This window comes from Gorilla gorilla, chromosome 17 (genome assembly GCF_029281585.2).
Source record: "Gorilla gorilla gorilla isolate KB3781 chromosome 17, NHGRI_mGorGor1-v2.1_pri, whole genome shotgun sequence".
NCBI classification, from domain to species: Eukaryota; Metazoa; Chordata; class Mammalia; order Primates; family Hominidae; genus Gorilla; species Gorilla gorilla.
The window spans coordinates 26,241,774-26,254,228 of NC_073241.2; the positions used below are offsets into that span (position 1 = coordinate 26,241,774).

Genomic DNA, 12,455 nt, shown 5'->3' on the forward strand with positions numbered 1-12,455 from the left:
ATGGCAGAATAAAATTCTGCCATTTAAGACAACATAGATGAACCTGAAGGACATTATGTTAAGTGAAATAAGCCAGACATAGAGAGACAAATAACACAGGAATTTATTAAATGTGGAATCTAAACAAGCTTATCTCTTAGAAGTAGAGAGTAGAATGGTGGTTACCAGAGCCTGCGGTGGTTAGTGGGGAGGACAGGATGGAAAGATGTTGGTCAAAGGAAACATAATTATTATTAGATAGAAGCAATATATTTTACAAGATCTGTTATGCAGCACGGCAGCCATACTTAATTATGATATATTGCAGTCCTGAAAAATGAAAAGGTAGTTGATGTTAAGTGTTGTCACCACAAAAAACAATAACTTTTAGATCATGCATTTGTTAATTAGCTAGATTTAATCATTTTATAATCTATATGTAATTCAAAACATACATAATAAACTTACACAATGTTATTTTCAATTAAAAACAAATTTTAAAATTATGCTTAAAAAATTTTTTATTCAAGCTAGAATTTGAATATAGCTAAATATCTTCAATAAATAAGAAAAATTAAAATAATTTCAAAAATTAAAACTAAGAGATTTGCTTGCCAATAGGAGCTGCGTAAGAGTGTACTCAAGAAGAAAATAACATTTTCCTGTATAAAGGTAAAATTAAAATGAAGGGGTGAGAGACAGACCTTGAGAATACAAAATCATAGTGGACATTGAATTGAGGAAAGCACAAAGTTCTTGGCACCAAAAAATTAAAAGATATTGAGATATTATAAAAGTACAATTCACATGTTTTATTTAAATCAGAAAGAAAATTATGTGCTTTTTGTATAATTTAATTGATCACAAAGAAATAATTTTTAGAAAATTTTATCACCAACTTGTTAAAAATAGATGGCACTTCCATTGCAACTTTTGCAGAATATTGATGATTCTTTTATCAGATCTGATTAGCACCAGAGGACTGACAGTGGCATAGGCATTGACCAAAAACTTGTGGACACCATAGGTGACAGGGCCAATTACCCATAACAGCATTGCGGATGATGAGAGGATGAAGTCCACTGAGTACATCAGCACAAAGAAATTCACCAGCATCAGGATGGTCTTGGTGGCCATTTTCACTAGAGAGGTCCTTAATATAAGGCTGCTGCTGTGAAAGTGCTGGGAGTGCCTCTGATGCCTGGACAAAAGAAGGACCATGTATATAATTGAGAGCAGCGTGATTCCTATGAAGAAGGCATCTCTGGATAATGACAGCATAAGAAATAGCGCCCTGATGAGGACATTCATTGGGAAAAATGTGCAATATTTGCTGATATTCAAAATCATCTGGGTCATTGGAATAACCTACAGTGTAGATTATCATGTCACTACTGAAAGACAAATTGTTAAACCAAAAAACGAATAAGCCCAGGATATCGTATTTTGTAAATGTATGTTTAAATCTCACCAACCAGGAGGTGCTGGGGCTGATGGTAATGGCCTGGAGCATGCTCAGGAGGCAGGTGGTGCAGATTGAGAGGCCCCTCATCACCTTGTGCAAATAGAAGAAAGCTTTAGGCTGGGCGCGGTGGCTCACACCTGTAATCCCAGCACTTTGGGAGGCCGAGGCGGGTGGATCACGAGGTCAGGAGATCAAGACCATCCTGGCTAACACGGTGAAACCCCGTCTCTACTAAAAAATACAAAAAAATTTAGCCGGGCGTTGTGGCAGGCGCCTGTAGTCCCAGCCACATGGGAGGCTGAGGCAGGAGAATGGCGTGAACCCGGGAGGTGGAGTTTGCAGTGAGCTGAGGTCGTGCCACTGCACTCCAGCCTGGGCAACAGAGTGAGACTCCATCTCCAAAAAAAAAAAAAAAAGAAAGCTTTACATCTAAAGTTATTCTGAAAATTCAGTGACTCAAACATGTCTGGAGACAAAAACTCCATTGCAGTGAAGAGCATTACTAGGTGGACAAAGGCCAAATGACAGGTGACCAGGTCATGGGTCTTAGGCCTGTGATCCTGAAAGAATGTAAAAATGTGGAAGAGAAGATGGAAGATGTTGGCTGAGATTCTAATGCTAGCTTGACAATTAAAGGCATTTTTAAAAGATAACATAAGTGAAAACTGTGTTCATCCTAATGGCATAGAAGAAACATATTTTGTAGATCTGAAAAAAAATGACTTCATATCATCAATGTTCTTTCTTCAGTGTTTGAAATTATTACCATCATTATTATTTTTATTTTACTCACTTATTCTTGATTAACCTTGATGCTAAATTCTTGATAATATACCCCCTGCACTCTTTTCTAAGCCAAATAATTATATATATATATATAATTATTACTCTCTATATATAATGAATACATTTACAATCATGCCTGTATAGGGTGCACACTATCTATATTCCTAATGCCCTTTGCCCTCCATCTTTAGAAATCAATTTTTGTTATTTTGTGTTCTCTCATTTTATTTTTAGCACCCAATTCAGTGACAGGCATATAAAATGAATCACATTTGCACAGTTGAATTGAATAAAATGTATGCTAAAGTGGAAAGACTCACTAAAGCAAACAATTAAAAATATATCCAATTGAGTCTTTCTCATGATCTATCACTTTGATACGGTTTATTCTTCACTCTTCCATGGTTTTTGATGCTTATGATTCTACTGGGCCCACCATGATAATTCATAATAGTCTTCTTATTTTTCATCAGCATATCAGCAATTTTGATCCCATTTGCAACCTTATATTCTCTTTGCCATGAATTGTAATGTATTTCCAGTATCTAAGAACTTGGATGCAAATATCTTTTTTAGGGAGTGGGGAACATTATTCTGTTTATCCAAACCCTAACTGACTGTATGTCTTAGAAATGGTCCTGGTGCTTTCCCAGTTTAGTTCACACCCCAGAGACTTATCATGTGAACTCTCTTCATCTCAGAACAAAATTTTTAATATTTGCCTCTCAGTTATCAACAAGATAAACACTACTTTTAATCATTTTATTTCAACCAAGAGGTTGCATTAAAATAGTCACACATGGTTCTTTTTCCTGAGACTTTACTTGATACAGGAATGTCAGTCTCCAATGAGAAAGATAATGCCTCTCAAGTATTCTTGGGATATCCTCAATACCATAATACCTTGTAAAATTTTGCAGAACAATTTTGCAGTTGCCATTTCATGTTATTTGGCCAGGATTCAGGTATCATTGTATCATTTTGCTTTAATCCATGGGTAAAAACAATTTAGCTTCATGCATGAAATATAAAAAACAGTAAATTAGCACAGATTTGGGGGTGTATGAAGGTGTGTCTGGTTATATATTCAAAGTCATTTATCATTACATTGTCCCCTAAATAAAAATATGAAAGGCAATGCAAACATCTTGACACTTAGTATTCTTGTCTAATAAACACAAGTGACTGAGGTAAAAAATATTGCTCTAAAACCACCAGATATGTTTGATTTTATAAAGGAAATATCATCTAGGTGATTAAATGGTTATTACTCTCTCTATAAAACTTTAGTAAGTGAATCCATGGATCATAAATGTCAGAATCAAACAATGAAAAGTTCCCACCAACATGTGTCTGCACCATCAGCATGGTTGAGTTCTGCTGTCAAGTTGAAATCAGAAAAAAAAAAAAAAAAAAAACAAGGGGAGGCACCAAGATGGCCAAATAGGAACAGCTCTGGTCTACAGCTTCCAGCACTATCAACACAGAAGACAGATGATTTCTGCATTTCCAACTGAAGTACCTGGAACTGGTTGGACAGTGGGTGTAGCCCACGGAGAGGGTGAGCTGAAGCAGGGTGGGGCATCACCTCATCCAGGAAGTACAAGGGGTTGGGGGATTTCCCTTTCCTAGTCAAGGGAAGCCATGACAGATGGTACCTGGAAAATTGGGACACTTCCACCCTAATACTGCACTTTTCCAACAGTCTTAGCAAATGGCACACAAGCAGATTATATCCCGCACCTGGCTCGGAGGATCACACACCCATGGAGCCTTGCTCACTGCTAGCACAGCGGTCTGAGATCGAACTGGGAGGCAGCAGACAGGCTGGGGAAGGGGCATCTGCCATTGCTGAGGCTTGACTAGGTAAACAAAGCCACAGGGAAGCTTGAACTGGGTGGAGCCCACCACAACTCAACGAGGACTGCCTGCCTCTGTAGACTCCACCTCTAGGGGCAGAGCATAGCTGAACAAAAGACAGCAGAAACTTTCTACAGCAGAAGTTTCTACAGCCTTAAACTTCCCTGTCTGACAGTTCTGAAGAGAGCAGTGGTTCCCACAGAATGGAGTTTAAGCTCTGAGAATGGACAGACTGCCTCCTCAAGTGTGTCCCTGGCCCCCAAGTAGCCTAACTGAGAGACACCTCCCAGTAGGGGCCAACTGACACCTCATACAGCCAGGTGCCCCTCTGAGACAGAGCTTCCAGAGGAAGGATCAGGCAGCAACATTTGCTGTTCTGCAATATTTGCTGTTCTGAAGCCTCTGCCAGTTATACCCAGGCAAACAGCGTCTGGAGTGGACCTCCAGCAAACTCCAACAGACCTGCAGCTGAGGAATCTGTTAGAAGGAAAACTAACAAACAAAAGCAATAGCATCAACATCAACAAAAAGGACATCCACGCCAAAACCCCATCTGTAGGTCACCATCATCAAAGACCAAAGGTAGATAAAATGATAAAGATGGAGAGAAACCAGAGCAGAGAAGCTGAAAAGTCTAAAAACCACTGCACCTCTACTCCTCCAAAGTGTCACAGCTCCTCCACAGCAATGGAACAAAGCTGGATGGAGAATGACTTTGACGAGTTGACAGGAGTAGGCTTCAGAAGGTTGGTAATAACAAACTTCTCCAAGCTAAAGGAGGATGTTCGAACCCATCGCAAGGAAGCTAAAAACCTTGAAAAAAGATTAGATGAATGGCTAACTGGAATAAACGGCATAGAGAAGACCTTAAATGACCAAATGGAGGTGAAAACAATGGCACAAGAACTACGTGACACATGCACAAGCTTCAGTAGCCGATTTGATCAAGTGGAAGAAAGGGGATCAGTGATTGAAGGTCAAATGAATGAAATGAAGTGAGAAGAGAAGTTTAGAGAAAAAAGAGTAAAAAGAAATGAACAAAGCCTCCAAGAAATATGGGACTATGTGAAAAGACCAAATCTACTTATGATTGGTGTACCTGAAATTGATGAGGAGAATGGAACTAAGTTGGAAAACACTCTTCAGGAAATTATCCAGGAAAACTTCCACAACTTAGCAAGGCAGGCCAACATTCAAATTCGGGAAATACAGAGAACACCACAAAGATACTCTATGAGAAGAGCAACCCTGAGACACAGAATTGTCAGATTCACCAAGGTTGAAATGAAGGAAAAAAGGTTAAGGGCAGCCAGAGGGAAAGGTCGGGTTACCTACAAAGGGAAGCCCATCAGACTAACAGTGGATCTCTCAGCAGAAACTCTACAAGCCAGAAGATAGTGGGGGCCAATATTCAACATTCTTAATGAAAAGAATTTTCAACACAGAACTTCATTTCCAGCCAAACTAAGCTTCATAAGTGAAGGAGAAAGAAAATCCTTTATAGACAAGCAAATGCTGAGAGATTTTGTCACCACCAGGCCTGCTCTACAAGAGCTCCTGAAGGAAGCAGTAAACAGGGAAAGAACAACCAGTACCAGCCACTGCAAAAACATGCCAAATTGTAAAGACCATCGATGCTAGGAAGAAACTGCATCAACTAATGGGCAAAATAACCAGCTAACATCATAATGACAGGATCAAATTCACACGTAACAATATTAACCTTAAATGTAAATGGGCTAAATGTTCCAATTAAAAAACACAGACTGGCAAATTGGATAAAGAGTCAAGACCCATCAGTGTGCTGTATTCAGGAGACCCACCTGACATGCAGAGACACATATAGGTTCAAAATAAAGGGATGGAGGAAGATCACCAAGCAAATGGAAAACAAAAAACAGCAGGGGTTGCAATCGTAGTCTCAGGAAAAACAGACTTTAAGCCAACAAAGATCAAAAGAGACATAGAAGGCCATTACATAATGGTAAAGGGATCAATTCAACAAGAAGAGCTAACTATCCTAAATATATATGCACCCAATACAGGGGCACACAGATTCACAAAGCCAATCTTTAGAGATGTACAAAGAGACTTAGACTCCCACACAATAATGATGGGTGACTTTAACACCCCATTGTCAACATTAGACAGATCAACGAGACAGAAAGTTAACAAGGATATCCAGGATTTGAACTCAGCTCTGCACCAAGTGGACCTAAGACATCTACAGAACTCTGTACCCCAAATCAACAGAATATACATTCTTCTCAGCACCCCATCTCACTTATACTTAAATTGACCACATAGTTGGAAGGAAAGCACTACACACCAAATGTAAAAGAACAGAAATCACAACAAACTGTCTCTCAGACAACAGTGCAATCAAATTAGAACTCAGGATTAAGAAACTCACTCAAAACTGCCCAACTAGATGGAAACTGAACAACCTACTCCTGAATGACTACTGGGTACATAACGAAATGAAGGCAGAAATAAAGATGCTCTTTGAAACCAAAGAGAACAAAGACACAACATACCAGAATCTCTGGGACACATATAGAGCAGTGTGTAGAGAGAAATTTATAGCACTAAATGCCCACAAGAGAGATCAGGAAAGATCGAAAATCGATTCCCTAACATCACAATTAAAAGAACTAGAGAAGCAAGAGCAAACACATTCAAAAGCTAGCGGAAGGCAAGAAATAACTAAGATCAGAGCAGAACTGAAGGAAATAGAGATACAAAAAGCCTTCAAAAAATCAATGAATCCAGGAGCTGGTTTTTTGCAAACATCGACAAAATAGATAGACCACTAGCAACACTAATAAAGAAGGAAAGAGAGAAGAATCAAATAAACACAATAAAAAATGATAAAGGGGATATCACCACCGATCTCACAGAAATACAAACTACCATCAGAGAATACTATAAACACCTCTATGCAATAAACTAGAAAATCTAGAAGAAATGGATAAATTCCTCGACACATACACCCTCACAAGACTGAACAAGGAAGAACTTTAATCCTTGAATAGACCAATAACAGGCTCTGAAATTGAGGCAATAATTAATAGCCTACCAACCAAAAAATATCCAGGACCAGATGGATTCACAGCCGAATTTTACCAGAGGTACAAAGAGGAGCTGGTACCATTCCTTCTGAAACTATTCCAATCAATAGAAAAAGAGGGAATCCTCCCTAACTCATTTTATGAGGCCAGCATCATCCTGATAACAAAGCCTGACAGAGACACAACAAAAAAAGAGAATTTTAGACCAATATCCCTGATGAACATCGATGCAAAAATCCTCAATAAAATACTGGCAAACCAAATCCAGCATCACATCAAAAAGCTTATCCACCAAGATCAAGTTGGCTTCATCCCTGGGATGCAAGGTTGGTTCAGCATATGCAAATCAACACACATAATCCAGCATATATACAGAACCAATGAAAAAACCACATGATTATCTCAATAGATGCAAGAAAGGCCTTTGACAAAATTCAACAACGTTTCATGCTAAAAACTCTCAATAAATTAGTTATTGATGGGACGTATCTCAAAATAATAAGAGCTATCTATGACAAACCCACAGCCAATATCATACTGAATGGACAAAAACTGGAAGCATTCCCTTTGAAAACTGGCACAAGACAGGGATGCCCTCTCTCACCACTCTTATTCAACATAGTGTTGCAAGTTCTGGCCAGGGCAATCAGGCAGGAGAAAGAAATAAAGGGCATTCAATCAGGAAAAGAGGAAGTCAAATTGTCCCTGTTTGCAGATGACATGACTGTATATCTAGAAAACCCCATCATCTCAGCCCAAAATCTCCTTAAACTGATAAGCAACTTCAGCAAAGTCTCAGGATACAAAATCAATGTGCAAAAATCACAAGCATTCTTATACACCAATAAAAGACAAACAGCGAGCCAAATCATGAGTGAACTCCCATTCACAATTGCTTCAAAGAGAATAAAATACCTAGGAATCCAACTTACAAGGGACGTGAAGGACCTCTTCAAAGAGAACTACGAAATACTGCTCAATGAAATAAAAGAGGATACAAACAAATGGAAAAACATTCCATGATCATGGGTAGGAAGAATCAATATCGTGAAAATGGCCATACTGCCCAAGGTAGTTTATAGATTCAATGCCATCCCCATCAAGCTACCAATGACTTTCTTCACAGAATTGGAAAAAACTACTTTAAAGTTCATATGGAACCAAAGAAGAGCCTGCATTGCCAAGTCAATCTTAAGCCAAAAGAACAAAGCTGGAAGCATCACGCTACCTGACTTCAAACTATACTACAAGGCTACAGTAACCAAAACAGCATGGTACTGGTACCAAAACAGAGATATAGTCCAATGGAACAGAACAGAGCCCTCAGAATTAATGCCACGTATCTACAACCATCTGATCTTTGACAAACCTAACAAAAACAAGCAATGGGGAAAGGATTCCCTATTTAATAAATGGTGCTGGGAAAACTGGCTAGCCATATGTAGAAAGCTGAAACTGGATCCCTTCCTTACACCTTATACAAAAATTAATTCAAGATGGATTAAAGACTTACATGTTAGACCTAAAACCATAAAAACCTAGAAGAAAGCCTAGGCAATACCATTCAGGACATAGGCGTGGGCAAGGACTTCATGTCTAAAACACCAAAAGCAATGGCAACAAAAGCCAAAATTGACAAATGGGATCTAATTAAACTAAAGAACTTCTGCACAGCAAAAGAAACTACCATCAGAGTGAACAAGCAACCTACAGAATGGGAGAAAATTTTTGCAACCTACTCATCTGACAAAAGGCTAATATCCAGAATCTACAATGAACTCAAACAAATTTACAAGAAAAAACAAACAACCCCATCAACAAGTGGGTGAAGGATATGAACAGACACTTCTCAAAAGAAGACATTTATGCAGCCAAAAAACACATGAAAAAATGCTCATCATCACTGGCCATCAGAGAAATGCAAATCAAAACCACAATGAGATACCATCTCACACCAGTTAGAACGGCGATCATTAAAAAGTCAGGAAACAACAGGTGCTGGAGAGGATGTGGAGAAATAGGAACACTTTTACACTGTTGGTGGGACAGTAAACTAGTTCAACCATTGTGGAAGTCAGTGTGGCCTTTCCTCAGGGATCTAAAACTAGAAATACCATTTGACCCAGCCATCCTGCTACTGGGTATATACCCAAAGGATTATAAATCATGCTGCTATAAAGACACATGCACACGTATGTTAATTGTGGCACTATTCACAATAGCAAAGACTTGGAACCAACCCAAATGTCCAACAATGATAGACTGGATGAAGGAAATGTGGCACATATACACCATGGAATACTATGCAGCCATAAAAAATGATGAGTTCATGTCCTTTATAGGGACATGGATGAAGCTGGAAACCATCATTCTCAGCAAACTATCGTAAGGACAAAAAACCAAACACCACATGTTCTCACTGATAGGTGGGAATTGAACAATAAGAACACATGGACACAGGAAGGGGAACATCACACACTGGGAACTGTCGTGGGGTGGGGGGAGCGGGGAGGGATAGCATTAGGAGATATATCTAATGCTAAATGAGAAGTTAATGGGTGCAGCACACCAACATGCCACATGTATACATATGTAACAAGCCTGCACGTTGTGCACATGTACCCTAAAACTTAAAGTATAATAATAATAATAATACATTTTAAAAAATAATTTCTTTGTTAGTTTTCATCACAATGATTGATCTGTCTAAAGCTGTCAGTGGGATGTTCAAATCCCCCACTATTTTTTTTTAAATTATACTTTAAATTTTAGGGTACATGTGCACAACGTGCAGGTTAGTTACATATGTATACACGTGCCATGTTGGTGTGCTGCACCCAGTAACTCGCCCCCACTATTATTGTGTGGCTGTCTAAGTCTTTTTGTAGGTTTAGAAGTATTTGTTTTATGAATCAGAGTGCCCTAATGTTGGATGCCTATATTTTCAGGATTTTTATGTCTTCTTGTTGAACTAAATGCTTCATCATTATGTAAGGACTTTTATTTTATTTTTTTTACTGTTGTTGGTTTAAAGTCTGTTTTATATGACATAGCAATAGCAACCTCTGGTCTTTTTGTTTTTCATTTGCATGAGAGATCTTTCTCCAACCCTTTCCTTTCATCCCATGGATGGCATTACATATTAGATAGGTCTCTTGAAGATAGTATATGGTTGAGTCTTCCAACTTACCACTCTGTCCCTCTTAAGTGGGGTGTTTGGACCATTTACATTCAAGGTTAATATCGATATGTGAGATTTGTATCTTGTCATTGTTTTGTTAGCTGGTTGTTTTGTAGATTCAACTGGGTAGTTGCTTTACATGGTCTTTGGGCTATGTATTTAAAGTGTGTTTTATGTTAGCAGGTTTTATTTTTCATTTCCCTAAAGAACCTCTTGTAAGGCTAGTGTAATGATAACAAATTCTCTTAGCATTTTCTTGCCGGGAAAGGATTTTATTTCTTCTTTGCTTATGAAGCTTAGTTTGGCAGGATATGAAATTATTGGTTGGAATTTATTTTCTTTAAGGATGCTGAAAATAGGCTCCTAAGATTTTAAGGATTGTAAGGTTTCTGCTGATAGGTCTACTGTTAGCCTAAGAGAGTTCCCTTCGAAAGTGACCTGACCCTTTCCTCTAACTCCTGTTAAGGCTTTTATTTTCATGTTGACCTTGGAGAATCTGATAACTGTGTCTTGGTGATTGTTGTCCTGTATAGTACTTCACAAAGGTACTCTAAATTTCTTGAATTGGCATGTTGACCACTCTAATGTGATTGAGGATATTTTTGTGTGGATTATATTCCCAACAACTTTTCCAATTTTTTTTTTTTTAGATGGAGTCTTGCTCTGTCCCCCAGGCTGGAGTTCAATGGCACAACCTTGGCTCACTGCAACCTCCACCTCCCAGGTTCAAGCAATTATGCTGCCTCAGCCTCCCAAGTAGTTGGGACTACAGGCATGCACCACCACACCTGGCTAATTACGTACTTTTAGTAGAGACTGGGTTTCTACATGTTGGTCAGGCTGGTCTCGAACTCCCAACCTCAGGTGATCAGTCTGCCTCAGCCTCCCAAAGTGCTGGGGTTAGAGGCATGAGCCACCATGCCCAGCCTGTTTTAACTCTTTGATTATCTGAATCTTCCAATTCCCCCCAACCACCAGTGAATTATTTCTGCTAATTATTTTTTGTTTTTGAAAAGAGAATGATGGAAACCCACCCTGTTCCAGTGGGAGACTACAGGGATTCCCTGGAAAGACTCTGGCTTAGAGCCCTCAGACCAGAGTTTAGGTCCAGGGGTCCACTTGGTGACTCAGGAGAAACCCTGGACCCCACCTCAAGGAACCTTGGATCCCCTGGTGGGGGTCTCAGAAGCAGGAGGCTGCTGGGCCACAGCAGGGACAAGGCTTTCTCCGGCACCCCCATGCAAGGTTCCTCCATAGAAAGAAATCATGTTGCCCATTGCACAGCAGGCATGCCATCCCAGGCCCCTGAGACCCCCAGGGGACATCCCCGCTCTGCCAACTGTGTGAATACACTCTACCTCCCAGCCTCTGCCATGTCACAGATGACTTGAGGCTTCAGATGAGTGACTCCCCAGAGTCACATGGGCCTATGCTTGGGTCCCAGCCTCTTCTATGACCCTTGAGGTGGCTCTCAGCACAGGAGGCTGATTTCTAGGCCTCTATGTGCTGTTCTGTGAATGGGACAGGTAACAGACCTCTATGGCAGGCATGAAATGCCAAGCGCCCACCACAAGGCCTGGCAACAAACTCTCAGGAAATTCAGGTCATTCGCTGGGAGTGGCCACAGATGCTTCTCAGAACCCCAACCCCTGGCACTGCTCCAGCCCATGCTGGACCCTTCATCATCCAGGTGTCCCAGGCCCACAAGTATCTGACACCTCAGGTGGCACTTGTGGCCCACTGTGTGACCCTAAGCATACCTCCATATTCTCTGGGCTGAGTCTCTGAGCCGCCACAGCTCTGCAGAGCCCAGGCTGTGGGCTCCAGCCCCTGACCTCCAGCTTGACTTACTAAATGTAATCTCCAGGGCTAATTTTAATCCTGGGCAGGAATTGGACACATTCCCATGGCTAGGATGAGTCCCTGGAGGCTGGAGGTGACACCATCCCACAGGACCCAGTGCCAAGATAATCCCCCAAATGACCCCTATGCCTGTGGTCTCATGAGAGCAGGGACTGGGGCTGAGCTTGGGCCTGAGTCTCTTGAGCATAGAAGGCTCAACTAAGCCCCTTCTCAATCTGTCTCAATTTTAGTTATAGGGACACTATGGCTT

General features: G+C 40.2%; 1 pseudogene; it reads right to left on the reverse strand.

Annotated features, from left to right (window-relative positions):
* Positions 1-870: 870 nt before the first annotated feature.
* Positions 871-2,100, reverse strand: LOC129528195 (putative vomeronasal receptor-like protein 4; annotated as a pseudogene).
* Between the last annotated feature and the right edge of the window lie 10,355 nt (positions 2,101-12,455).